We start from the raw sequence: 27,371 nt of genomic DNA on the forward strand, positions 1-27,371 counted from the left end.
TCGATTCTGGTCAAGGACATGTACCTTGGTTGTGGGCATGTCCCCAGTAGGGGGTGTGCAAGAGGCAGCTGATTGATGATTCTCTCTCATCGATGTTTCTAACTCTCTATCCCTCTCTCTACCTCTCTGTAAAAAATCAATAAAATATATTAAAAAAAATGAATCTACTGTAAACAGTATTTTATTAATATAGCTATAAATTGTGGAGAAAGGGAAACATTCTCTTGTCTTGTGATTAAACTCAGCTTTTTGGTGAGCCTGTGCCTCTGGACTGCAAATTTCACAGCTCCTCAATCCTCACTTCCACTTACCCTAGGTGGGACAAATATGCCAGAGGAAGCTGAAGTTGGGTATTTCCTTTAATCAGGTAGTTTAGGATCTGATTAAATAGTTTTTCCTGAGAGAAGGTTTTGTTAAGAATAATAGAATGATCTGGTGCATTTCAAATTGGTTGCTTCCCCACTACCTTCTCATGAAGCTAGAGGGAATGATTTTTTTCTGATTATTCATTACTAGAAGCCTGATGCACGAAGATTCGCTCAAGAATGAGAAAGTACAGTCAATTTGCATCTTTCTCTTTTATTAGTGTAGACGAGAACCTGGTAGCATCCCTGGAGATAAATCTCATAAAAGTGGAAGGGCCTCATATATCTGGGTATCTCTAGAGCTCTTAACTCTCTGTCTTGTCCTCATCAGGCCTCCAGCAATTCATCAATTAAAGTTTAGGGATAGAATGGCTACGTCTTAGCTCCTTACATTCTGGACTAGATACCGAGAGGACAGATAGGGCAGGGGTCCAGTGGGAAATCATAGGCAGGTGGAACATAGGCAAGGGAAGACCTGGCAGTTTGAGCAAGCCTAACTACAGAAACCAACCAAATAGAAATAACAAAATGTGTCTGGTTTCAAAGTGGGAGGCATGGGAAACCAAGGGAGGGCCTGTGGCAACAAGGAGTAAGAACACAGAAACAGAAAAAGTTCAGCACAGGAATGGGAAAGAACACACAGCAACAGGGAAAGTTCAGGTGCATTTCTGGGCAAACACAACTGAGGGGATCTGCTGGGGCTGACTGGCAGACCCTGAGTGACAGAGGAGTGATTACTCTCACACACGTTTTTGTGAAAGAGGGCTAAGGGACCGCTTGGCTATCACTGCCTCCGTTGGTTTTTATTGTCATAACAGCTTGAACTAAAATTAACCTTTAGATACAATTAGAAAGGTAACTATCCTTGAGAAAGAACATGCTTCTACAAGGTCAGGTCTTTAAAGACTAAACATAGAGATTCTAGCAAAACACCCTGGGGGCTCAGACATGTTTGGGAAAGTCAAGGCAGGGGCTGCTGCCTTCGGCAAGGTCCCCTCAGAGGTCCCCGGCCTTTCGGAGAATCCTCCTTTCAGACCTTCCAACCAAGTCCCATGCTTCCCCACAGGAATCAATCAGGTGATGAGACAGATAGACAGAGAGCAGGCTTGTAGCAAAAACATACCCTGGACCACATGGCTTTAACGGGCAGCCCATTATTGGGTCCCCCTCCCCTTGTGAAGAGTCTGAATCTGCTTGTAATACATTTCCCACACTTTTGCTCTGGTCCATGGAGCTCAGTCTTTGGCATCATGAGACACGATTGGGGAAAAAACCTCGGCTCACTGTTCGATTATCATTACCAGGAGTCACACCCTTACTTTTGTTTTTGCAGTTGGTATAGTGGCATTAGTGAAATGTTTTTCATTTTCAGTAAAACAAACAGCTCACTGAGGAAATAGGTGTTAAGGTAAACTAAGGCAACAAAGGTTTAAAAATTCAGTGGTTTTATGGCCAAATATTAGACAACATTTTGAAAAGGTCAATATCTAGAAGAGATATTAAGTCACTAACTCTGTTTTATGAACTCTGTAAATCTTGAATACCATTTTAATGATATCTTTGCAAGGGGGTATTAATTAAAGTTGAAAATATAACCAATATTCTCATTATTAATATATAAAAGTAGCAATTCATCTGCTGGGTATCATGGGCATATATATTTAAAGCACAGTGTGCTACATAAAGTCAGTGATAGTTTAATTAGCATCTGATGAGAATTAGCAATTTAACTTCAATTTACAGCCTAAAGGTGAGGTGAGGGGAGCTCATTCCATGATGCTGGTGCTATTCTAATAATGAACAGTAAATTGACCAGTGAATAAAAATAAAACTGGAGTAGAGGAAAACCTTACACTTGTGAATGAAAGGGGGACACATGCTAACCTAACTAACTCATGGAAGGTTGAAATTAAAACCTTTTAATTAAAAAGCAGTTTATTAATATAATGGGTAGCCATGTCCTAGGCCAGTATCATCCCCGACAAAGATCGACTTTGATCTTTACTAAGTCTATTGTCTTTTTATTTATAAGATACTATACCTGTGGAATGTCACTTGGAATTTCTCTTTTTCCAGACCCCCTGGGGCACAACAAATGGCACCAGGGTGAAGACCACTTGTCTCCTTCATTTAAATTTTTTTTATTTTTTATTTTATTCATTTCAGAGAGGAAGGGAGAGAGAGAGAGAGATAGAAACATCAACCATGAGAGAGAATCGTTGATCATCTGCATCCCACACTCCCCCTACTGGGGATCAAGCCTGCAACCAGGCATGTGCCATTGACTGGAGGTGAACCCAGGACACTTCAGTCTGCAGGCCGACGCCCTATCCACTGAGCCAAACCAGGTAGGGCTGCCTCCTATACTGTAATTATTATCATGTTAATTATTGACTGCTAACTATCCTGCACCTGCCTCTGTAAAAGAAGCATGTGGCTATTATTTTACTTTGTATCCAATCGCAGAGGTGTCCTCCTGCTTTGCTTTCTCCCACCTCCTTAACCTATCAATGGTTTTCCTGCAACCTCCTTTGATGGTAATTTGTAAAAATTGGTGACAAACCACCATTCTCAGGAGCATTATACCAATATATTGAGATTCTGCTTTCTGGCAACAGTTTGGCTCAAATGCATTCACAAAAATCCTTTACTGGTTTGAATATATATATATTAATATTAACACACAAGTTTGCTAATTTATAAAGCTATTCTATCCCAATTAAAATTTAGTCTAATTTTTAATTTTTAAATATATTTGTCATACACTGTAATGCTTATGGGAAGTTAAATCTGTATCTATGCTAGACCTCAGAAAAATGAGAAAAAAGCAATCAAATTAATAGCAGTTGATCTTGCTCATCTGACTTTAAACCAATTCTGATTTTCATAAAATTAGTCTGGTTACCACATGCTGGGGGCAAATTTTCTGCAATGTTTATGATCTCACACTCAGAAGTCAGAATTATATATGTCCTCTTCTATCTCCTTAAAATATTTAAAAGTATCATTTTATTGGTCTCCAACCTGTCTCAGTAGTTTCTCTCTGTGTTCTCTATGCTTTTAGGTTTCTCTTGTGGAATTTGTTTTTGCAAACTCACCTCACTTTTATAATAAATTCTATTGATTTGTACAGCCTGGGGGGAAATGGATAATGAAACAAAACAACAAGCCCTATGTACAACAGCTTTGCAACTTTCAGAGTAACAGTGGGCATCCCAATAAGATGGAACAAATGAACATAACCACATTTCTGATACCGATTTTTTTTTTTTCTGGGTGGGGTTATATGTACACAAACTTTTTTAGGTTGCTCTCACCTACTAAGGTATATCCACATCCTATCTAATAAATATGGCATATGCAAATTGACTGTCACTCCATCACAATGGTGCCTGTAGCCACAAGATGTTGGTGCCCAGGCCCCTCAGTCCCACCAGAGTCAGCCTTTCAGCCCTCACTGTGGTGAGGGGCAAGCAGGCCTCCACAGAGAGCAGACAGCAGGGCCTGTGGCAGTGATTAGCAGGCAGGTCCAAAGAGAGCACAGAACCACAGGGAGTGGCCTAAGCACATCCCCTGAGGGTGCCCAGATTGGAGAGGGTGCAGGTTGGGTTGAGGGACCCACCCCCCATCCCTCATCTCCATACTCCCAGTGCACAAATTTTATGCCCCAGGCTTCTAGTATGAATATATTTTCCTAACATATACTTAGACCTTGTATTGCTATCAGAGCTTCAGAAATCAACAAAGTCATTATGAGGAAAAAAGGGTGGCAATTTTCTATAGAAAGTGAGAGGCTATATTAGGAATAAGTAGATGTGAGGGAAGAGGTATGGAATATGAAGCTACAAAGAGCAGTCATTTGCCATACCTGTTTTGGCTGGTAGATAGAGTGTCAGCTGCAGACTGAAAGGTCCCAGGTTTGATTCCAGCCAAAGGAATCAAAGGCACGTGCTCTGGTTGCAGGTTCTATCCCTAGTAGGGGGATGTGCAGGAGGCAGCTGATCAATGATTCTCTCTCATCATTGATGTTTTTCTCTCTCTCTTCTTCTCCCTTCCTCTCTGCCTCTCTGAAATTCATAATAATAATAAATTTAAAAAGATACTCATTGTTAAAAGCACAATGACAAAACAATAAGGTTAAACAAAAAAATAAACTAAAAAGCAAAGCAAACTTACTATAAAACTATCTATCAGGTAAGTCCATTATCGGACAATGAAAAGCTAGGGAAATTCTAGGACAAGTGGGATGGGGAAACTGAGGCAGGAAAAGAAAACAAGGCCAAAAGTTTTGCAGGCTGCCTGTAGCTGGGCCTGATCTTGAGAACAAAGGGTTAAAAACCTCCCCTCACAAAGGAATGCAGTAGAGGAGGGGATGAAGCCTTTAAAACTATCAGGTAAAAGGAGGGGGAAAGACGAGGAAGAAGAATATAGTCCTATCTTATCCCACTCACTGATCAGAAAGCCAGCAATTTTGCCTTTTTCATTATAAACTTTACCTGTGCTTCTCATAAATTGTGGAAAAGCCATGACAAAGAAAAGGGTGTGTGTGTGTGTGTGTGTGGATTTAGAGTTCATCTATACTAGGATAATCTAGCAGAGGATTTAAAAAGAAACACTTACAGGCAGGAGCATATACCAGCCAAAACCCCTTTCCTCACCCCACTTGCGCTTCAGATTAGCTGAGAGCCAGTCTGAACCTCATAAGCCAGATATGTACATTTGCTTGCCTTGCTTCTTTAATAAATGTGCATGCTTTAAATTTTTTTGATAACTTCACTTTTAAAAAAAATATATATTTTATTGATTTTTTTACAGAGAGGAAGGGAAAGGGATAGAGAGATAGAACATCGATGAGAGAGAAACATCGATCAGCTGCCTCTTGCACACCCCCTACTGGGACTGTGCCTGCAACCAAGGTACATTCCCTTGACCAGAATCGAACCTGGGACCTTTCAGTCTGCAGGTCGATGCTCTATCCACTGAGCCAAACTGATTTCAGCAACTTCACTTTCTTTACATTTTTAAATAAATTCACTTTAAATAAACTCACAACACATACTTCCTGAAGTCTCTCATTTGCATTCAGCCCTAGCCCACTGACTCAGACCTCTGTGGTATCTGAGAAAGTTTACCATCACCAGTCAAATATTAAATGGTTGGTTAAGTAAACTTAATCCTCAGAATTCAAAGCCTCAAATTCTACATTCTGTATGGTTTTTCCTAAAGCTTCCTTGCCCATTTAAGATGCCTTGTGCCTTTAGGATCTCTGGTCCTCACATACGTCACTGAGAAATTTTCATTTGCTTTCAAAAACAAAAATGAAGGCCTGTTTTATGAACTGTACCTGTAAATTTTTACTTTCCATTGTTTATACATACACACACTTTAACAGCTGAGTTTTGAAAATGAAATGTTTTTTTTAATAAACACTGCCTTTATAATTATTCAAAGTGTGTGTGTGCATTTTTGTCACACATGATATGTTCTCTAGACCACATTAGAGAGTTCATATATTGTCTTACCATGATTTCATGGATGTCACGTCTTGCCTTTTATTAGGAAATTTTCCCGTGAGGACAAGGCCAAGTCTTCTGCTTTCTTTTAAACTTCAAAGTGTTCAGTCTGCTGATGTGTTAACTCAATAGGTAGTCAGTAAATGGTAATTGGTTGAATAAATAAGCAATTAAAGTAATGCAATTTTTTTTTGCCTTTGTTAAGAAAGGTTAATCTGTTCCTTCTTTGGACAGATTTAAATTGCTGAGGGAATTTGTTGGGGCTGTTTGTGAACTTCAGTTGCTTTTCTGTACTCTATGGAAGGTGGCTGGTTCCCTAACAATGATCACGCTCACTTTTGAAATATGCTTTTGGGCACAGGATTAGAGAGCCAATCTGGCAATTACTCGGTGATTCTTGAGGTGACCTACATTTTCCACATTAAAAAAAATGAATGAAGAGAACAGTAATCATCCTGGAAATCTGCCTTTGTTACTTGGTAGATTTTGCCCATCTCGAACAAATGGAATGTATCAATGTAGCATCAGTTTTTGCCATGGCCTTGATCTTAAATCAGAAGAATATTTCCAAGAGGGTATATTGAATACAAGTTCAGTTAACACACACACACACACACACACACACACACACACACACCTCTATCAATCTCTCTTTTTAAATTTGTGTTTTAATACTTCACCACAATGGGAAAACATATTTTAGTTGAAAACTAAAGTACTGAAATATCTGACAATGCTTATTTTGCCTCAGGTAACATATTTATTTTGAATTAATGGGTGCATAAAAGATGTATTTGCCAAGATTTTTGTCTGTTTACTCTGCAGTTTCAAGGCAGTGTTTTGATCCTATTAAAACTAATTGAACGGGGTGTGTAGGCTTTGTCAGTTAGGTGAAGTTCAAGTTGTAACTAGTATTAAAAGAAGAAAAATGTAAGAAACAAACAATAATGTCCAACTTTTGTTGTTTACCCTTTTTTTGTTTGTTTCATTTATTCTTATCGCTCGCATATTAGGGCGATGGGAAAGAGTGCTTCCTGCGTTCACAGGGAATTCCTTGGAGGCTTTGCAGTGAGCTCTTATCTTTGAACGAACAATCAGGGGTAAAAAAATGGCCTGTGTTTGGAAGTTTAAATGATGTCTTTATGGGGCATCTAGTAACTTTATTGGAGACAAAGGTCTGACCATATTTCCACTAAAACAGCACTTTCCAGGGCAAACAATGTCAGTGTAAAAATTTGCTCTGCGCTAAAGTTGGCATCAAGATTCTAGCCTTGAAGCTATTTTGTTTTAGAAATTCAGTTGAACCAGTTTAGCTTACTGGTTGAAAAGAATGATTATATGTGTTCTATTGCTTTTTAAAATTTTTTTAGTGTAGTTAAGAAATTATTTTGATGACTTTTGCAAATGTGCATTTTTTTTCTATACAACTAAACAGATACATGCTTATAAAAGAGGTGTTTGGGCCCAGGCACATAATGGATCACAGAAGCTGCATTCTATTTCAGTGCAAGGAGTTTAGCAGACTTACACGAAGAAGGGAACTTTTAAAATCATGACTAGGCTAGCCATTCTCCTTTCCTTTCTATTGAATTTTAATTACCATTCTTCTAGAATTTGACTCTTGGAGGTCAGATCTAACTTTCTCAAAATATTAATATTGTCACTTTGCATTTGCTAACAATTCATTGGGATTTCTACTTGAGGGAAAGATGGTGTCTTATAACATTACAACTTGAGAAGCAGTGGGGAGCGTAATGGTAAAGATATATTCCAGATCTTAAAAAGCGAGGGCAGTAACAATTGAATGATCATTTAGTGTTGGCCTCCTCAGAGTTCTTGGTCCTTAATATGGTGTCATTATTTTAGCAAAGGGCCATGATAAGCCAGAAATAGAGAGAGTAATAAATAGTCTGACAAACGGGACTAGAGGAGATGAAGGGGGTTGGAATGAAGTAATTAGTTCTTTGAATTCAAGGTGGTGGTGGCTAACATCCATCTAGAGCACCCTTCTTTACTCTAAGTATGGAGCTTTGAGTTTAGAGAAGAAAATCATTATAATAAAACTACTTTTTAAAATTGTCATTTACCTATAATTTATATTAAGAAGAATAGCTTACTATCTTAATAAATCATGTGTGAGAGAAGTTAAATTTAAAAGAGAGTAATGGCATTCTAAAATGAGGAATAGACAAGCTACCGGCTCTGAGGGATTATTTTTGCAGATGTTACGTAAGAGTCAATTAATTCATGGCACTCTTTTTGCCATCCTGATATTAAGTTAGAGCATCTGATGAAAGAGAGGTTTAAAGGATACATTTAATAACTATGGAATTATTTTTGGTTATTTTTGTGTTAACTTTATCAAAAGGTCAATATAAAAAATTCTGTCATGGATAACACTGGGAACTAACCAAATAAATTCAATATACAGTTCTAGTTAAAAGCAACATCTATGTAACATGGAATTAAAGATAGGTATAACTTTACTAGAGCTAATAATGTGATCTTAGATTTATATTGGATATATTTTATTCTTGTGACATTTAATGAAATCTATAAACAACAACAAAAAAGTTATTCAATAACTAGAGGCCCAGTGCACAAAATTTGTTCATGGAGGGAGGTGTCCCTTAGTCTCCCCTGCACCCTCTCCAATTTGGGACTTCTTGAAGGATGTCTTACTGGGTTACAGGGGTCGGGCCTAAACTGGCAGTAGGACATCCCTCTCGCAATCTGGAACTGCTGACTCCTAACTGCTCACCTGCCTGCCTGCCTACCTGATTACCCCTAACCACTCTGCTTGCCAGTCTGCTCACCCCCAGCTGCCCCCTGCTGCCAGCCTGCTCATCCCCAAATGGACCCCTGCCAGCCTGATCACCCCCAACTGCCTCCCATGACAGTGTGCTCACTCCCAACTGCCTCCCTTGCCAACTTGCTCACCCCCAACTGTTCCCCCTGCTGGCCTGCTCGCCCTCACCTTCCCTCCCTACTGGCCTGCTCACTCTAAACTACCCTCCACCCCCACTCTCCTGATCATCTCCAACTGACCCCCACTGATGGGGTGAGGGACTGAGGGATGTTTTCAGGTTGGCCACATCACCTTCAGTGTGGGGGTCCCCAATGGGGTGCCTGGCCAGCCTGGGTGAGGAGCTGAGGACTGTTTGCAGGCTGGCCATGCCTCCCCAGTGATCCAGGTTCCCCAGCCCCTCCTTTTTTTCTTTTCTTTCTTTTTTTTCAACTCCTCCTTGAGCGGAGAACAGGGCCGGCTGGAAGCAGGTATCTGGAATTCATTTATCTTCTACAATTGAAACTTTGTAGCCTTGAGAGGAGGCCAGGGCTGGCCAGGGCAGGAAGAAACTTGGCTTCCTCCATTGCTAAGGGCAACCCAAACCTCCTCTTACTCCACTTCTGTGGCTGCCATCATCTTGGTTGGGCTAATTTGCATACTCGCTCCTGATTGGCTGTGGGTATAGCAGAGTGATGGTTAATTTGCATGTTTCTCTTTTATTAGTGTAGATTATATACTTTGGGCTTTTAAACATATTTTTATTTAAGCCAAGAAGTTGGCCTGTTCTTTTAACACAGCTGCTTGTAGAGTATGGCATTCTATCATGTGGTTAATGGAAATTAACAAATGCAATCCACTCCCACTAACAACAGAGGAATCCCACCAATTGAATCCTCTGGGAACACTTTTTTGAAGAAGTGTCTGTTCAGGTCCTTCATTTTTAAAACTGAATTGTTTGGGGTGTTTTGGTGTTGAGTTGTAAAAGTTCTTCATAAATTTTGGATATTAACCCCTTGTCAGATGTATCATTGATGAATATATTCTCAAATTTAGTGGGTTGTTTTTTCATTTTGTTGATGGTTTCCTTTGCTGTGTAAAAGCTAAGTTTTACATAGTCCCATTTTATTATTTTTTCTTTTGTTTCCCTTGCTCAAGGCAATATATAAAAAATATTGCTATAAGAAATGTCTGAGATTTCATTGCCCATGTTTTCTTCTAGGATTTTCATGATTTCGATTCTACCATTTAAGTCTTTGATTCATTTTGAGTTCATTCTTGTATATGGTATGAGAAGGTGGTGTAGTTTCAGTTTTCTTGCATGTGAATGTCCTATTTTCCCAACACCATTTACTGAATAGACTATCTTTACCCCATTGTATGTTCTCGCCTCCTTTGCCAAATATTAATTTATCATATAGGCATGGGTTCATTTTTGGGCTCTCTTTTAAATTCCATCGATTTTTATGTCTGCTATTATGCCAGTACGATGCTGTTTTGATTATGGTGTATTTTGTAGAACTAGAACAAATAATTCAAAAATATTATGGAAGCACAAAAAGCCTTAGGAATCTTGAGAAAGAACAAAGCTGGAGGAATTACACCTGATACTGCACGGCTATACTAATCATTAGCTTGCTTTCTTCTAATGAGGAACTTTTGCATAAGCTCTTTGTATGTCTGGTTCCTTTCCATTCTCCAAGTTAATGGTTCTGTTTTTTTCTTTCTTCAGTTAGTATTTAATTTGTTGATCTTTTGACAACTTTGTTAGCCTAAATTTCTGTGAAGGCAGAGACTCTGACTAATCCACCCTTTATTCATAGAAGTTAGCAAATGCTTGATATGTAGTAGCTGTTTAATAATTACTAATTGATGAAAATACATCAATAACAAAATAAATTATGTACTAACTTTGTGCATAGCTCTGAAATAGATGCTTTAAACAAGTGCCAGATACTGAAACATATATATATAAAGCAACGAGGGACGTACAGGCAGCAGCTGATCAATGATTCTCTCTAATCATTGATATTTCTATCTCTCTGTCCCTCTCCCTTCCTCTATGAAATTAATAAAAATATCTTTTAAAAAAGATTCTAGAATGCCAAGCAAACATTTCAAGAATATGTTAATTGGTATAATGCAAGGTAGCTGGATACAACTGGGGAAAGTGTCAGAGTAGGGAGAATCCTTACCAAGAAAGATGGTTTGTGCAATTAGCTCTCTGAACTTTAACCCTTCCAGAATAATTAATGAGTGACAGAGGGAATCAAGACAAAGACACAAAGTAACATGGTGGGTGCTAGCAATGCATCAGAGAATGCCTGTAATTGGCCCTGCGGTTTTCATTCTTTACCCTATTTCTTTCAATTCATTAATTCAAAATAATGGGGTCAGGTTCATTATCAACAAGTTTTTAACCGTAAGAGTACAACATGACAACTAAGCTTGGATTGCTGCAGTGTTGATGGTTAAGTAAGAACTTGTAGTTGGTAACCACCCTTTGAAGAGGGAAAATAGATTCTTTTCAAATGAATCAACAGCTTTTACACACATATACAGAGTCTTAAAAACTTTATTTTCTCCAACTCTACAATGCTGGAATATGGTTGGAGTGGGCAGGTAAGTATATTTACATTTGAATGACGTTGGAGGCTGTGGTGAAAGGCTTGTACTTTCTAATACAAATGAAACTGAATTATTGAAAAGGAATTATTGGCATATGACATGTAAAAAAAATCTAGGGTTTTGTCACTCCAAGCATGGAATTGTTGATTGTTTATTATGCTATTTTTAAATTATATGGTTTGAAGAAAATTTTATTCCCTTAGATTATTCACTTCAGTTCATATTTGAGAAAAAAGTGGGAAGTTACCTGGAAAGTTTCTGACAATTTTTTCTATTTTTTAATTTAGTAAGCTAAATTTGTTTTATGTATGGATAAGTTTTAGTAGCACCTTATGTTGTGCATAAAATATATAAACATTTTTGATAATTATGCTTTACTATTTGATTTTCTGTGGTCATTACGTAAGATAGGGTAAATTTTCATTTTTGTACATAGGTACCTAAAAATATTTTTGGGCTAGTTAAAGTCTTTTGAAGTTATCATTGCAGTTATTCATTTATATTACATAGTAGTGGAGCTAATTTCAATTTTAGACATTTGTAGGTGTGAAGCAATTGAAAATATTATTCTTAAAAAATCTGTCTAACATTTAAAATTTTGATTATTTTCACATTATTTATTATTTATCTAAGTAAAAACCATGTATTTTAGATTAGAATTTTATTAAAAGCTTATATATTTTTATTTATTATGTTTTGTTTTGCATAAGCATATTGTATATTTGTATATAGCTTTATATTTGTTTTAATATTTTAATGAAATTTCTCTCAAACAAGAGACAAATTGGGATCAAATACCAAGTATGAAACTGAGTTAGACATTTAGTTTTGTGATTCTGAATAATTAGATATTTATTAAAATATAGTGAAAATGATTGATTGAGATGAAACTGACTTAAAATGTACACATACTCACACACACATATATTATTTCATACTAGTTATCTAGGATGTAATTGCTTAGAACATAATTTGCAACAAAACTTTTTGATGTGATTACTAATTCATATGAGTATATTGTTGGGAAATCATTATGATTTGTTATAATAAATTCATAAATCTACAAATTTAGCTTTTACATTTCCTGGTAGGCAGTGCTTACTTTAGGATATTTTCTTTTGTTGTAGATCATAACAGTGCCTTAAATTTTAAACGAAGTAGAAACTTATTACTATTTAAATTCTCTATTGTTTAAAGTATTACATATAGCATTATATATGTCTTCTATTCCCCTATTTCTCTCTGCCCAGCCATCCCCACCTCTCAGCACAGGCCCTCGGCCCCCTAGTGTCTGTGTCCATTGGTTATGCTTATTTGCATGCCTACAAGTCTTTTGGTTGATCTCTTAACTCCCGCTCCTCCCCTGCTTTCCCTCTGAAGTCTGATGGTCTCTTTGATGCTTCTCTGTCTCTGGTTTTGTTTTTTTCATCAGTTTATGTTGTTCATTAGATTCCACAAATCAGTGAGGCATATGATATTTCTCTCTCTCTGACTGGCTAATTTCCTTAGCCTAATGCTCTCCAGGTCCATCCATGATGTTGCAAATGGTAAGAGTCTGTGCCTTTTTACAGCAGCAAAGTATTCCATTGTGTAGACGTACCACTGTTTTTTAATCCACTCACCTGCTGATGGGCACTTAGGCTGTTTCCAAATCTTAGCTATGGTAAATTGTCTGCTATGAACATAGGGGAGCGTATGTCCTTTCTGATTGGTGTTTCTGGTTTCTTAGGATAGATTCCTGGAAGTGGGATCACTGGGTCAAATGGCAGTTCCATTTTTAATTTTTTGAGGAAACTCCACACTGTTCTCCACAGTGGCTGCATCAGTCTACATTCCCACCAGCAGTGCACGAGGGTTCCTTTTTCTCTGCATCCTCGCCAGCACTTGTTTGTTGACTTGTTGATTACAGGCATTCTGACAGGTGTCAGATGGTATCTCATTGTGATTTTCATTTGCAACTTATTATTATTTTCAACCCATAACAGAAAGCACCTTTTCATTTTGTTCGATGAATAATTTATGGATACACAATATTGGCTAAATATTTCGTGTTTGAGATAGGATATTGGTACTTATAATTTTAGAGTTTTAGGAGTTCTTAGGGAACATCTTTTGACTTTAGTTTATGAAGTTAACCTAACAAATGGTCCTATGCAATGTTAACTCTGGGCGAAGCAGTAAATTTAGGAGTGAGGCTCTGGGGATACTTTTCTCTCAGTGTTAAAGTCTCCACTCACCTGAAGTAAATGTGTATGTATGCATACATACCTATCTATTACATATCTATTACATATACACATTTATCTAGTACATGCATATCTATTACAATCTTCTTTATCTAACATAAAAAATAGATTGTAATAGATGGATTGGAAAATCAAAGATGAGCCTGGCTGGTGTGCTCAGTGGTTGAGTGTAGACCCATGAACCAAGGGGTCGCCAGTTCAATTTTAAGCCCAGGCACATCCTGGGTTACGGGCTGGATCCCCAGTAGGAGGCATGCAGAAGGCAGATGGTCAATGCTTCTCTCTCATCGGTGTTTCTATCTTATCTCTCTAGCCCTCTCCCCTTTTCTCCTACCCCTAAAAGATCAAACAAACAATAAAAACATTAAAAATGAAAATCGAAGATTAATAAAGTGTCATTAGTAAGCTCACAGGCTATTGGTGAGTAAACAAATAAAAATAATATAATAATGTCCAATGTTATAATAAAGATATGAATAAAATTCTTCCCAAGCAGAAGAACTCTCCCTGAGAGGTCTCCTTGAAGATGTCAAAGAAAAGGTGGCATGTAAACTACAGTTCTGAGAGAGAGGCAATCAGGCAGGGAAAGCAAAGAGGGGAGGGACGTATTAGACTAAGATACACGGGCATAAAGAATACATGGTGTTAAAAAACAACAAAAACAGCAAGCTAAGCTGAGTACTGAGTCCTCATTGAAAGTTGCAGAGATATTAGTCTGATTTACTGTGTGGGTTGAAAAGTACCTTTCCCCCCCTATGTTAAGGAATTTGGACTTGATTCTGGGAATTATGGGGGAACTTTGGAACATCTTTAAGAGCATGTGCTTTAGGAAGACAAGAGTGTAAGCAGTGAGAGGTGGTCTGAAGAGAGTGGAAACAGCTGGCTTGCAGCAAGAACTTCTGGAAGCTGTTGTGATTATTTAGACAATATACGATGACCCACTCAAGAAGATGGGGCAGTGGACGTGGTGCAGAGAACTGATTTAGAGAAGACACCTGAGATAGATTCCAGTGGATGTCATTCTGCCGGGTGAAGTGTGTGTGTGTGTGTGTGTGTGTGTGTGTGTGTGTTGGGACATATAGGGAGTAATATTTCTTTGTGGATAGATAAGGATATGCGCATTTTAAAAAACAGCATCATTGGGATGTAATTCTCATACGATTCAGGTCACTTACTCAAAATGTACAATTCAGTGGTTCTTAGCATATTCAGAGTGTGCAAACAACATCACAATTTAAGTTTAGAATATTTTCATCACCTCCAAAAAACCACTGTACCCATTAGCAGTTGCTCCTTATTATCCCCATTTTTCCTCAACTTTGGGCAACCATTACTCTGGTTTCTATTTTTTTCCTACTCCGGCCATTCCATATAAACGGAATTGGCAGTCTTTTGTGACTGGCTTCTTCGACTTAGCCTAATGTTTTTGAGGTTCATCCAAGTTGTAGCATGTGTCAGAACTTCATTCTTTTATTTTGGCTAATGATGCTCATTGCACAGGGATATTGTATTTTATTCATCTGCTAATTGATGGGCATTTGTGTTGCTTCTACTTTTTGTCTATTGTGAATGATGCTGCTATAATATATGTGCATGAGTTTTGGGTAGATGTATGTCTTCATTTCACTTGGAGTATATATACAAGAGATAAAAATTACAGGGTCATATAGTCAAGCTACATTTAATATTTTAAGGAACTGTCAAATTGTTTTCTAAAGTGGCTGCATAATTTTACATTTCCAGCAGAAATATATGAAGATATCAATTTCTTTGCACTCTTACCAACACCTGTCATTGTTTCTCTTGTTGTTATAGTTATCCTAATATATATGTGAAGTCATTATGGTTTGGATTTACATTTATCTAATAAGTAATGGTGTTTTGTATCTTTCATGTGCTAATTGGCTATTTGCATATCTTCTTTGGAGAAATATCTATTCAGATTATTTGCCCATTTTAAAATAGGCAAATTGATTTTGTAGAGAAAGAGGAAGGGGAAGTGAGCAAAGGGAAGAGAGAGAGAGAAAGAGAGAGAGAGAGAGAGAGAGAGAGAGAGAGAGAGAGAGAGAGAGAGAGAGAGAGACCTATTCATGCAATTATTGGTTGATTCTTGTATGTGCCTGACCAGACTCAAGCCTGTAACCTTGGTGTATCTGGAGAAGGCTCTAACTGAGCTACCTGGCTGGGCTCCTTATTGTTATTATTAAGTTGAAAAATTGTTTATATATTTTGCATAAAAGCCCTTTTTGGGTATAAGATTAGCAGATATTTTCTCCTATTAGGGGACTGTCTTTTCACTTTTTGATGGAGTGTTTTGAAAAGTAAATATTTTTGATTTTGCCTTTGTCACTAGTGCTTTCAATGTCCTATCTAAAAGCAAAATATTTCAATTTAAAAATCCCTTTTCTTACACAATAACCATATAAAATAGCTGCAAATGTGTATGCATTTTATTTAATCATTCTGCATTGAGAATACTGGTCATGTTCCTATTTACAGCTTAGAGGAATATTTTAAGTCAATTTCATTGTGCATAATTTGAAAGTACATATGTGTCTATATGTTGCTTTGGGGTTTATACTTTTTTTATTTTTATTCTGTCATGTCCTCCTTAGAGTATTGTTTTTTCAAATTAATTTTTGAAAAAAAAATTTTTTCATGATTTTCTAAAAAAGACTAGCATGAATAGTCACATTGTTAAATTTGATTTTAACCACCTGATAAAGATATCTTGCATTCCATAATTTGGTCAAAGGAGAATGTGGTTACTTTAAACTAAATTTTGTCATTGAAAGTTAAATTTAGATTAATAGGCACTTGTGTGTGATATATATTTAAAATATGGTATTCAGACCCACTATGAAAAGGATATATGTACATTGAATGTGTTTCCTTTTGTTTCCATTGTATTTATATTTATGCTTTCTTTATATCTCATAACCCAGTGATACTAATTTCTAAAGGTATTTGTAAGTACTGTACCAAAACACTAAAATGCCTAACACTATAAGTTTGTGTTGGGTGATCTTAAAAAACTTGTAAGTTCAATATTTGTTCATAAATATTAGATTTATACAAAATCTTATTTTTTCATATAAATATATTAGGGTATTTTAATATAAATAAATAAAAGTGATCCATTTGTTTACTTTTAGGGATTAATTTGATCTCTTTATCTGGTATAAAAGAAGTATTACATAAATATTCTTGATATGTCAATACAAATAAGCATATTGAATTGAGTAGGCTTTACAAAGCATTAACAAATTTGAATTTTTTTGATATTTTAAAAATGGTTGTATATTCTATTTCTTTAAAATAATATTTATTTTTTATTGATTTCAGAGAGGAAAGGAGAGAGAGAGAGAAAGAAGCCTAATGATGAGAGAGTATCATTGATCATTTGCCTCCTGCATGCCTTCTACTGGGGCTAAAGCCTGCAACTTGGGCATGTGCCATGACCTGGAATCGAACCAGGACCTCCTGGTTCAAAGGTCCATGCTTAACCACTGAGCCATGCCATGGGTGGTTATATATTCTAGATCAGTAATCTGAGTTAAATTTCTAAAAAATATATAAATTGATTAGTGGAAAGATTAATTATGCTTGGCAAAAGATCATTTGGGAAGCTTTTATAATTCTTTAGATAAGAAATCACGAACCCATCAACTAAGTCAGGGGCAATGAGTAGGAGAAAAGTGAGATTTTTAAATACTGATTAATATATTACTGGTATACGATTAACCATTAATTATGACTTCTTTGGAAGAAGAAGCAATGTTCACTAAAACCTACATGAATAAATCATGTCAATCTAAAATTATCTTTAGGAATCATGATAGCCGACTATTACATTATTGATTAACAATGTTCTATCAACCTGGAGGAAAGGCTTCAGCCTCATTTCAGAGAATACATTACTTGATCTTTTTCTTGTTCACATTTTTGTCAGCAACATGAAGAAGAGAAATGTATCAAATAAGTACGCAAGATTACTCAAGCCCTCCATTTCTTACTGAATCAATTCTGTTGAGACTTTTTAAATTTTGTTTTTCAAATCAATATACGTATTGATAATATTCTATTATCTTTTAAAGCTTTTCTTTATGTGTGATTATGTCCCTTTTTAAATTCCTTATATTCTTTATATTTTCTCTATTTTTTGATCAATTTTGCCAGAGACTTATCTGTTTTGTTATGCCTTTCCCCTCAAAGAACTAACTTTAGCTTTGTTGATTTTCTATAAAATACTTTTTTCTATTTTATTGAATTTAAAAAACAGTCACTCTTTCTATGAATGAAAACTCAGAATGTTAGCCAAGAGTCAAGTGCAGAAAAATGTAAGGTTTATAAACTCCAAATGAACAAATCTTAACAAATTACATTTATATATATTTTCTATTTGTGAAAAGTTGTGTTCTTATTTCTATTACTTCTCAGTGTTTAGTTTGTATTTATTTTTATTATTTTGCTGGATCCAAGTTCAGTATATTCTATTCTTGTAAACATCCTTGGAAAATATAAATGTTATTGTAAAAATTAGAAAGTGGATCTTTGTTAAATAGCCTGCTTGTAAATTTTGTAAATTAAAGAACTAGGTATATTTAATAGATTTTCTACATTTGCTTTATGAATCATATATATATATATATATATATATATATATATATATGATTTATTATTTATTATTAAGACTTGTGAAAGCAAAGCATTATTTTCTGGTAGGGTCAAAATAACCATTAATTTTTTTTTACATACTAGTATACATTAAATTTATTTATTAAATAAATTTTATGTTAAATTTATTTCAGAAATCTCTAGTCAAAATATTCAGTCTTATAGGTACAATATATTATTTATATGATTTGGAATATTAGAGAACTTTTTAGTGTCAGAGTCCCAGCTTAATTATTTCTTAGACATATATGTGTATTTTCCATTTTTTTTTGCCCTCACACTTACATATACACCCTCACTGTACACCCAAACTTTACTGTCATGCATGTTTTTAGAATCAGATTATTCAATGCTTGTTTTTAGGTTGCACTTAATCTAATAACTTCAAGTTGAATGCTTACAGTTGTGGATATCTAAAGTTCCTAGTCTACTGAAAACTACTTTTTCCCATATCTCTCTTGTTGTCTTTATTTCTTATTTCACCTTTTTTTCTATAATTAAGAGCCAAGAATGGACATCTCACTGGAGCCATTGTATTTTCTCCAAAATCAGAGGCATTGCAGACATTCTCAAATTAACACTGGACAATTATTGATTGATCTCTGCTTTACACTTGGAAATATTGTAGCTATGAAAATTAGGTCTTGCATAATAATCTGAAATTAGTAAAACAAACTTTGTAGAAAATTAGGTATTAATATAAGCTATGAAAAATTAAGAGCTTTCTTAGGCCCTGTCTGTGTTTTATGGTGTTGTCTGTATGGACAAGAGTGGTTGTCTCAAGAATCGTTCACACTCTTGCCTTAGTGAGACTTAATATTCAATAGTTAGATTCTAAGCAATGTTAGCAGAAAAATAAAGTGTTGAATATTCATTGAAAATATTTGTATCTTACAGAAAGGTGGTCTAAAAGCTCATGATATCATTTTAATTTTTCCTTAAATTCAAATAATTCTTAGGTGAGAGAATTATTGAAGTCCTACTGTTTCAATTGAAATTACCACTTGGCTAAAATGAATTACGGTCTTTAAACTGTACTTTGACTTCAATATGACATATACTACTGTGTATACTGTGTTTGGAGAATAATGTGGCTCATTGTAAATTATATTATCTTTGTAAGACTGAAAGGGCACCATTCAGCTTCCTGAAGAGGCCATTTATACAGGAGGCATCCATGTAATGTATTTAGGTCCAGATATAGAATTTTACAAAGGTTAAGTACATTTTTTAAACACACGAAACAATTACAATTTGGCCTAATTGCTTTATTTAGTAAACTAGTTTAACACTTCCCTAGTTAAATTCAAAGCTCTCAAGTGTTTTTAAATGCTTCCCAGGCTCATTACAACTCAGAGAAAGCAAATTTTTATTCTTCAAAGGCAATTTGATATTTTAAAATTAGAAGATATGTTGCTCTTTAGATGGTCTCATATACACATTCTCTGACGGTTTCTAAAACATGATCCCCTATTTCATCTCCACTAACCCAGAATTAAAACTGAAAAAAGAACCTAATTTCTAGCATGTTAAATGTTGACTAATCTCTTAGGGAGGAAACTACATTAACCTAGATAAAAAGAAACATGTAAATTATATTAATTTCCAATGAGAAATGCAACTACCAAGGGTGTTACCATACTTGTATCCTCTGACATGTAGGGATGATCTTTATAGCTGTGAGATGGGCCTGGATTCAGAACAAAGGGGAGTTGGTTAAAGGGACTCAGATATTTAATGGCGGCAGATAATGAAAAATGGGCAAACTCATTCTCTCAAAAGGGAACATCAGCCTGTGTCACGTAAACTGAGCATCTAGTTCCTTGGACTGATTTGAATGGATATTGTCAGTGTTTCCCAGGAGGATTCTAATTTTACTTGGTTTCCTTTGCTGACCAAGATTCCTTCCATTTGATGTATTCTTTCTTTAGGTAGGATAGGAATCTCAAACAGGTCAAATTTAAATTTTTATCTGGCTGTGAAGCCATTTCCTCTCCTTGAGATGACACTGTGTTAGGTCTCAGTTCTGTGGCAGAAGACACTCTGATGTTCCTCAGGAAATATCACCCCCATCAGATCCATCCACTAGTCTAAGTATGCACATGTGTATAGACACTTTTACATAACCACTAGCATACAGTAGGTAATTAATAGCATTTCCTTGTATGGATTAATTTATTGAAGGACATTTGCATTGTTTACAATTTTTTTTTTTTTTTTTACAAATAAAGCTATTATATTTGTGTACAAGTCTTTGCATAAATATATGCTTTCATTACTTCAGAATAAATATCTACATGGGAATGGCTGTGTCATATAGTTGATGAATGTTCACCTTTTTATGACTTTGCCAAACTTTTTAAAAAGAGTTTATGCCATTTATACATTCTGCCAGCAATGTATGAGCGGTCTGGTTCTTTCTCAATTTTGCTAACACTAAACATGGTCAGTCTTCTACTTTCGGCATCCTAATATGTGGATGGGTGCATAGTGGTATCACACAGTGGTTTTAAGTTCAATTTCCCTTATCGACTATTGATACTGAACAGCTTTTCATTTGCTTATTGCTATCCTTAATGTTTTTGATGAAGTGCCTCTTCACATGCTTCCTTTCCCCCGACCCCTACCCCCCACTTTTCTTACCATGTTATTTCTATTAGCTTTTGGGAATTCTTTATGCATTCCAGGTACATGCCGTTATCAGATATATAATTTACAAATATTCTGTCCTTGTCTCCTACTCCTATTTTTTCATTATCTTAATAGCATATTTTTTCAAAGAGCAGGTGGTTTATAATTTACTGGTATTCAATTTATCAAAATTTTCTTTTTTGAATCATCTAAGGCATCTTTGCTTTAATATAAAATTACAAAAAAAAAATTATCTAGTACTACTTTCTCCCCCCTGCCCCAAGTACTTTCTTTGAGAAATTTAGTAGTTTTCGGTTTTATATTTAAGTCGTTAATCCATTTTGACCTATTTTCTGTTTATGGTGAAAGTTATGGAATGAAGTTTATTTTTTGCATATCTAATTTTTTTTCAAGGCAATTTGTTGAAAAGACTACCTTTTCTACACTAACTTGTCCTTACACCTTTGTTGAAATCAGTTGTCTATATCTGCATGGATCTATTTCTGGACTTCTTATTTGTCCCATTGCTCAGCCTAACATGTATTTTTACACCAATTCTACACTGTTATAATTATGGTAACTTTATTACTCCAAACTTCATATTTTTTCAGTTATTTTTAGTAATTTTACATTCCTTTAAATTTCTATAAGAATTTTAGAATCAACTTGGCAATTTCTGCAAATAGCCTAAGGATTTTAATTGATATAGTGTTGAAACTATGAATTAACTTGGGTACATTTTGACATCTTAAATATTGAGTCTTTTGCTCCAGGATCATAGTGTACCTCACTAATTATTTAGGCCTTTAATTATCTTCAGCAGTGTTTTTAAATGTTAAATATACTGGTAGTTCACAGAAGATTTATTCCTAAATATTAAATTTTTGCTGGTATTTATTTAATATATATATATATGTTTTACAGAGAGGAAGGGAGAGGGATAGAGAGTTATGGTAGAAATATTGATGGGAGAAAAACATTGATAAGCTGCCTCCCTCACACCCCCCACTGGATATGTTCCCGCAACCAAGATACATGCCCTTGTCTGGAATTGAACCTGGGACCCTTCAGTCCACAGGCCAAAGCTCTATCCACTGAGCCAAATCGGTTTTGGCTGATATTTAGATATTATTGCTTTTTTAGTTTCTACTTCCAATTGTTTATTGCAATAGTATAAAACTGTCATTGATCTTATATTGTTTATTTTTAAAATACGTTTTTATCAATTTCTGAGAGACAGGAAAGGAGAGGAATAGAGAAATAGAAACATTGAAGAGAGATAAACATCTATTGGCTGCCTCCTGCATGCCCTCTACTGGGGATTGAGCCTGCAAGCAGGGCATGTGTCCTGACATGGAATCTGTGAGCCAGTGAACTCTTGGTTCATAGGTTGATGCTCAACCACTGAGCAACACTGGCTGTGCTACATTGATTTTTTATATTGATGTTGTACCTTACAACCTTGAAAAAAATCTCAATAATTCTAGTAGATTTTTTTTTTTTTTAGAATCAATTGGATTTTTTACATAGGTAATTGTGTCATTTAAGAATAAAGACAGTTTTACTTATTCCTTTTCAATCTACATATCTTTTATGTTGTTTTCTGACTTATTGGATTTGATAAAAACTTCAGCATAATATTAAGCAGAGGTTTTGAGAGTGAAAATATTTGTCTTGTTTCTCATCTTAGTGACAAAGCATTCAGTCTTTCATTATTAAGTGTGATGTTTACTTAAATGCCTTTTGATCAGATTGAAGAAGTTTCTTTTATCCTAAGTTTGCTGAGACTTTATATCAAGAGCGGTTGTTTTATTTTGTCAAATGCTTTTTGATGGCTATTGAAATGACCATATCCTTTTGCTTTAAAGTCTGCTAATATGGTGAATTTCATTTATTGATATTTCAATGTTAAACTAACTTTGTGATCATACGATGTACTCCAATAAATCATGATTATTTTTCCAATTGATATATTGTTGAATTAGCTTTGCAAAAAAATTGTTTAATATTCTTGCACTATGCTTATAATGATATTGATTTGTTGTTCCTTGTGTTGTAAAACCTGGTTTTGGTTCTGAATAGCACTGGCCTCATAAAGTGACCGAAGTAACTCCCTTCTCTTTAAATTTCTGGAAGAGTTTGGGTGGAACTAGTATAATTTTATTCTTAAAATTTTGGTAAAACTCACCAGTAAAGCCATATGATCTTGGAATTTTCTTTGTGTGAAGGTTTTTAACTTTATATATTTTTTTCTTTAATAGGTATAAGTTATTCAGGTTATCTATTTCTGCTTGAAATCTTGTTTTTCTCTTTTAAAGAATTGGTCCATTTTATTTTTCAAATGCTTTAATATTTTTGGAACAATGTATTCTTCTTATAATATGTGAGATTATTTTCTTATTTATCTGTAGTTATGCCACATTTTTACTTCCTTATTAAGTTATTTGTATTATCTTTTTTTTCTTCTGATCAATCTGGATAGGATGTTGTCAAATCTAGTGATTTTATCAAATAACCAGCTTTGGGATTCATTTATTGATTTTCTTCTATTTAATTAATTTTCACTATAATTCTTATTAGTTCCTTTTTTTTAACTTTGGATTTAATAATTTTATCTGGCTACCCTCCCCCTCCCCCACCCCTACCTAGTTTCTTATGGCTTAGAAGCTAATGCCTTTGATATGAGACATTTTTTAACTTATTTTTTTATCAGAGGCATTTAGTGGTAAAAAATTCCTTCCTGCCAAAACCCGTTTGGTGTTGGTCTGCAGACTGAAAGGTCCCAGGTTCGATTCCGGTCAAGGACATGTGTATTGGTTGCAGGCACATCCCCTGTGGGGGTGTGCACAGGTAGCTGGCCGATGTTTCTCTCTCATCAATGTTTCTAGCTTTCTATCCCTCTCCCTCCCTCTCTGTAGAGAAATAAGTAAAATATATTAAAAAGAAAATTACTTTCTAAGTATTGCTTTTCCAGCATCGCCCATCTCTAGCTCTGTTCTATTTTAGTTTGCATTCAGTTCGACATACTTTATAATTTCCCCTTTGATTTCTTTTTAAAACATGGGTTTTGGAAATATATATTATTTTGTTCCAAATGTTTGGTGATTTTTCAAAGATCTTTGTTTTGAATTCTAATTTAGTTATATCATGAAAAAACATATTTTGTATGACAGTATTCATTTTAAATTTATTGGTATTTGTTTTATTGCCTATAACATGGTCTATCTTGGTAAATTTTCCATGTGCACATGAAAACAATTTGTATTGTTGAGTAGAGTGTTTTATAAATTTCAATTAAGCCAAGTTTGATTATATTCAAGATTTCTATGTTTTTGCTGATTTTCTGTCTCCCATCAATTCTGGAGAGAGGCTTTTAAAGTCTCTGATTCAAACTGTAATTATTTTAGTTTCTGACTGTAATTCTATTATATATTTTGAACCTCTGTCATTTGGTGCATAACTTTATTGATTTGTTTTCCTTGATTTAATTTTATTGTTCTAACTTATTTTTAATTTTTTAACTTTATTTTCAACTTTAACTATTACAGATGTTCCCATTCCCCACCTTTTATTTTATAGAATATACACTGAGTGGCCAGATTATTGTGTGTTTAGAAATCATAATAATCTGGACACTCAGTGTATATAAAAAGCTTATTCAACTCAACATCAAGAAAACAAACAATCTAATTAAAAATGGGCAAAGTACTGAATAGACACTTCTCCAAAGAGGACATACAGGTGGCTAGAATATACATTTAAGACTGCATTTTTTCATACATACATATATGAAAAAATGCTCAATATCACTATTCATCAAAGAGAAGCAAATTAAGACCACAATAGATATCACCTTTCACTTTCTAGAAATGAAGAATGACATAGCTGAAATAAATAAGAATACACTGAAGGTAATACACAGAATATTAGAGGAAGCAGAAAGTCACATTAGTGAATTAAAAGACAGGGTAGGAAAAAAATAACTCACAGAATCCAAAATAAAAAATAATTAAAAAACAGGAGGACATTTTAAGGGAGCAATAGGACAACATAAAACAACAATATCCATATCATTGTAGTTCCAGAAATAAAATAAAGTGAGCAAGGCATAGGGAACATATTTGAAAAAATAATGGCAGAACATTTATCTAACTTGGTAAAGGAAAAAGTCACACAAGTTCAGGAGGCACAGAGAGTCCCAAGCAAGAATAACCCAAAGAGGCTCATGCCCAGATATATAATAATTAAAATGCCAAAAATTAAAGACAAAGAGAATTTTAAAGCCAGAAAGAGAAAAACAAACTGTAACCTACAAAATAGCTCCCATAAGCTGACACTGTTTTATCATCAAAAACTCCACAGGTGAGAGGGAATGACATGAAGTATTCAAGGTAATGAAAATCAAGGATCTAAAACCAAGAATCTTGTATCCAGCAAGGCTATAATTCAAAATAGATGGAGAGACAGAGAGCTTACCTGACAAAAACAACAACAACAAAAAAAACACAAAAAAACAAAAAACAAAAAAACCCCAAAAACCAAAATAAAACAAAAAACAAAACAAAAACTAAAAACAAAACAAAAAAACCCCAAACCAAAACAAACAAACAAACAAAAAAAAACTAAAGGTGTTTATCAACATCAAACCAGCATTGAAAGAAATAGTAAAGGAATTGCTATAATAATAATATTAAATAGAGATAGAGAGAAACATAGGCATAAACAATAAAATGGCAATAAATAAATACCTATCAATAATAACCTTAAATGCAAGTGGATTAAATGCTCCAATCAAAAAGACATAGGGTAGCTACCCTACCCTGCCAGCCTGATAGTCCGTATCTGTCCTCCCCTGCTGGCCACCTTTGACTACATGGTGGTGACCATCTTGTGTGTTTGAGTGATGGTCAATTTGCTTATTACCTCTTTATTATATAGGATAACAAATGTCTAATACCTTCAACAATAAATACTTATTTTTAAAAATGGGCAAAGGACCTAAATACACACATCTCCAAAGAAGACATACAAATGACCAAGAAATATAAATAATACTCAAAGCACTAATCATCAGAGAGATGCAAATTAAAATGACAATGAGGTATCACCTCTTATCTGTCAGAATGGCTACCATCAACATATCAAGGAGGATGTGGAAAAAAAGGGAACCATAGTACACTGCTGGTGGGAATGTAGACTGGTGCAGCCATTATGAAAAATAGTGTGGAGTTTCCTCAAAAAAATAAAAATGGAACTGCCATTTGACCCAGTGATCCCACTTCTGGGAATATATTCTAAGAAACCTGAAACAGCGATCAGAAAGAATGTATGCACTCCTATGGGTATAGCAATGCAATTTACAATAGCTAAGATCTGGAAACAGCCTAAGTGCCCTTCAGTAGATGAGTGGATAAACAAGCTGTGATCCATTTACACAATGGAATTCTAGGCAGCAGTAAAAAAAGAAGGACATCTTACCCTTTATGACAGCATGGAGAGACCTGGAGAGTATTAAGCTAAGTTAAATTAGTCAGAGAAAGACAAGAATCATATGATCTCACTCATATGTGGAATCTAAGGAACGAAATAGACCCAGTGACATAAAAGCATGGAACAGACTGACAAATCTCAGAAGGCGAGGGATGTGGGAAGAGATTATCCAAAGAATCTATATGCATAAATGCATGGTCCATGGACACAGAGAGCAGTGGGGAGGGAAGCCTGGGGTGCGTGGGCAGGATGGAAGGCATCAACATGGGAAATAAAAGGGACATCTGTAAATTTTCAACCATAAGATAATTTAACAACAACAACAACAACAAAATAATCCAGAGACAATATGGTATATATGCACTAGATGGGAGCATCTGAGGATGCAGGTTATTATAGTAAAAACATTGCAGCAACAGTAATAGGAATATCTTGTCCTTGAATTAAACTTGCCATTAGTTAGCTTGACACATTTTAAGCTTTCTGTTCATTCTTTAAGTTTTATTTGCAAAAAAGAGAGATTATTATAGCTATACTCTCTTCTTCACAGAATTGTGAAATCATTGGTACGAAGTCAATAAAATTACTTTGAAAAATAAATATTTTTGGTAAATAGAAGAACTCTATACAATTTTTATATCTTACTTTTTTAAAATTAAAAAATATATATATTTTATTGATTTTGTACAAAGAGGAAGGGAGAGAGATAGAGAGTTAGAAACGTCGATGAGAGAGAGTCATTGATCAGCTGCCTCTTGCACACCCCCTACTGGGGATATGCCTGCAACCAAGGTACATGCCCTTGACCGGAATCGAACCCGGGACCTTTCAGTCCCCAAGCCGACGCTCTATCCATTGGGCCAAACCGGTTTTGGCTATATCTTACTTTTATATAAAATATTTCTTATAAATATTTTTCATTATATAATCTATGTATATTTACTATCATTTTTGCAGGAACAGCCCACAATATGAAAACTCTAAAAATCCCTAATAAAGTCATCATATAACAAATATTAAAAAGTTACATTTTAAT

This window comes from Pipistrellus hanaki (genome assembly GCF_964339955.1).
Source record: "Pipistrellus hanaki genome assembly, chromosome: 10".
Classification (NCBI taxonomy): domain Eukaryota; kingdom Metazoa; phylum Chordata; class Mammalia; order Chiroptera; family Vespertilionidae; genus Pipistrellus; species Pipistrellus hanaki.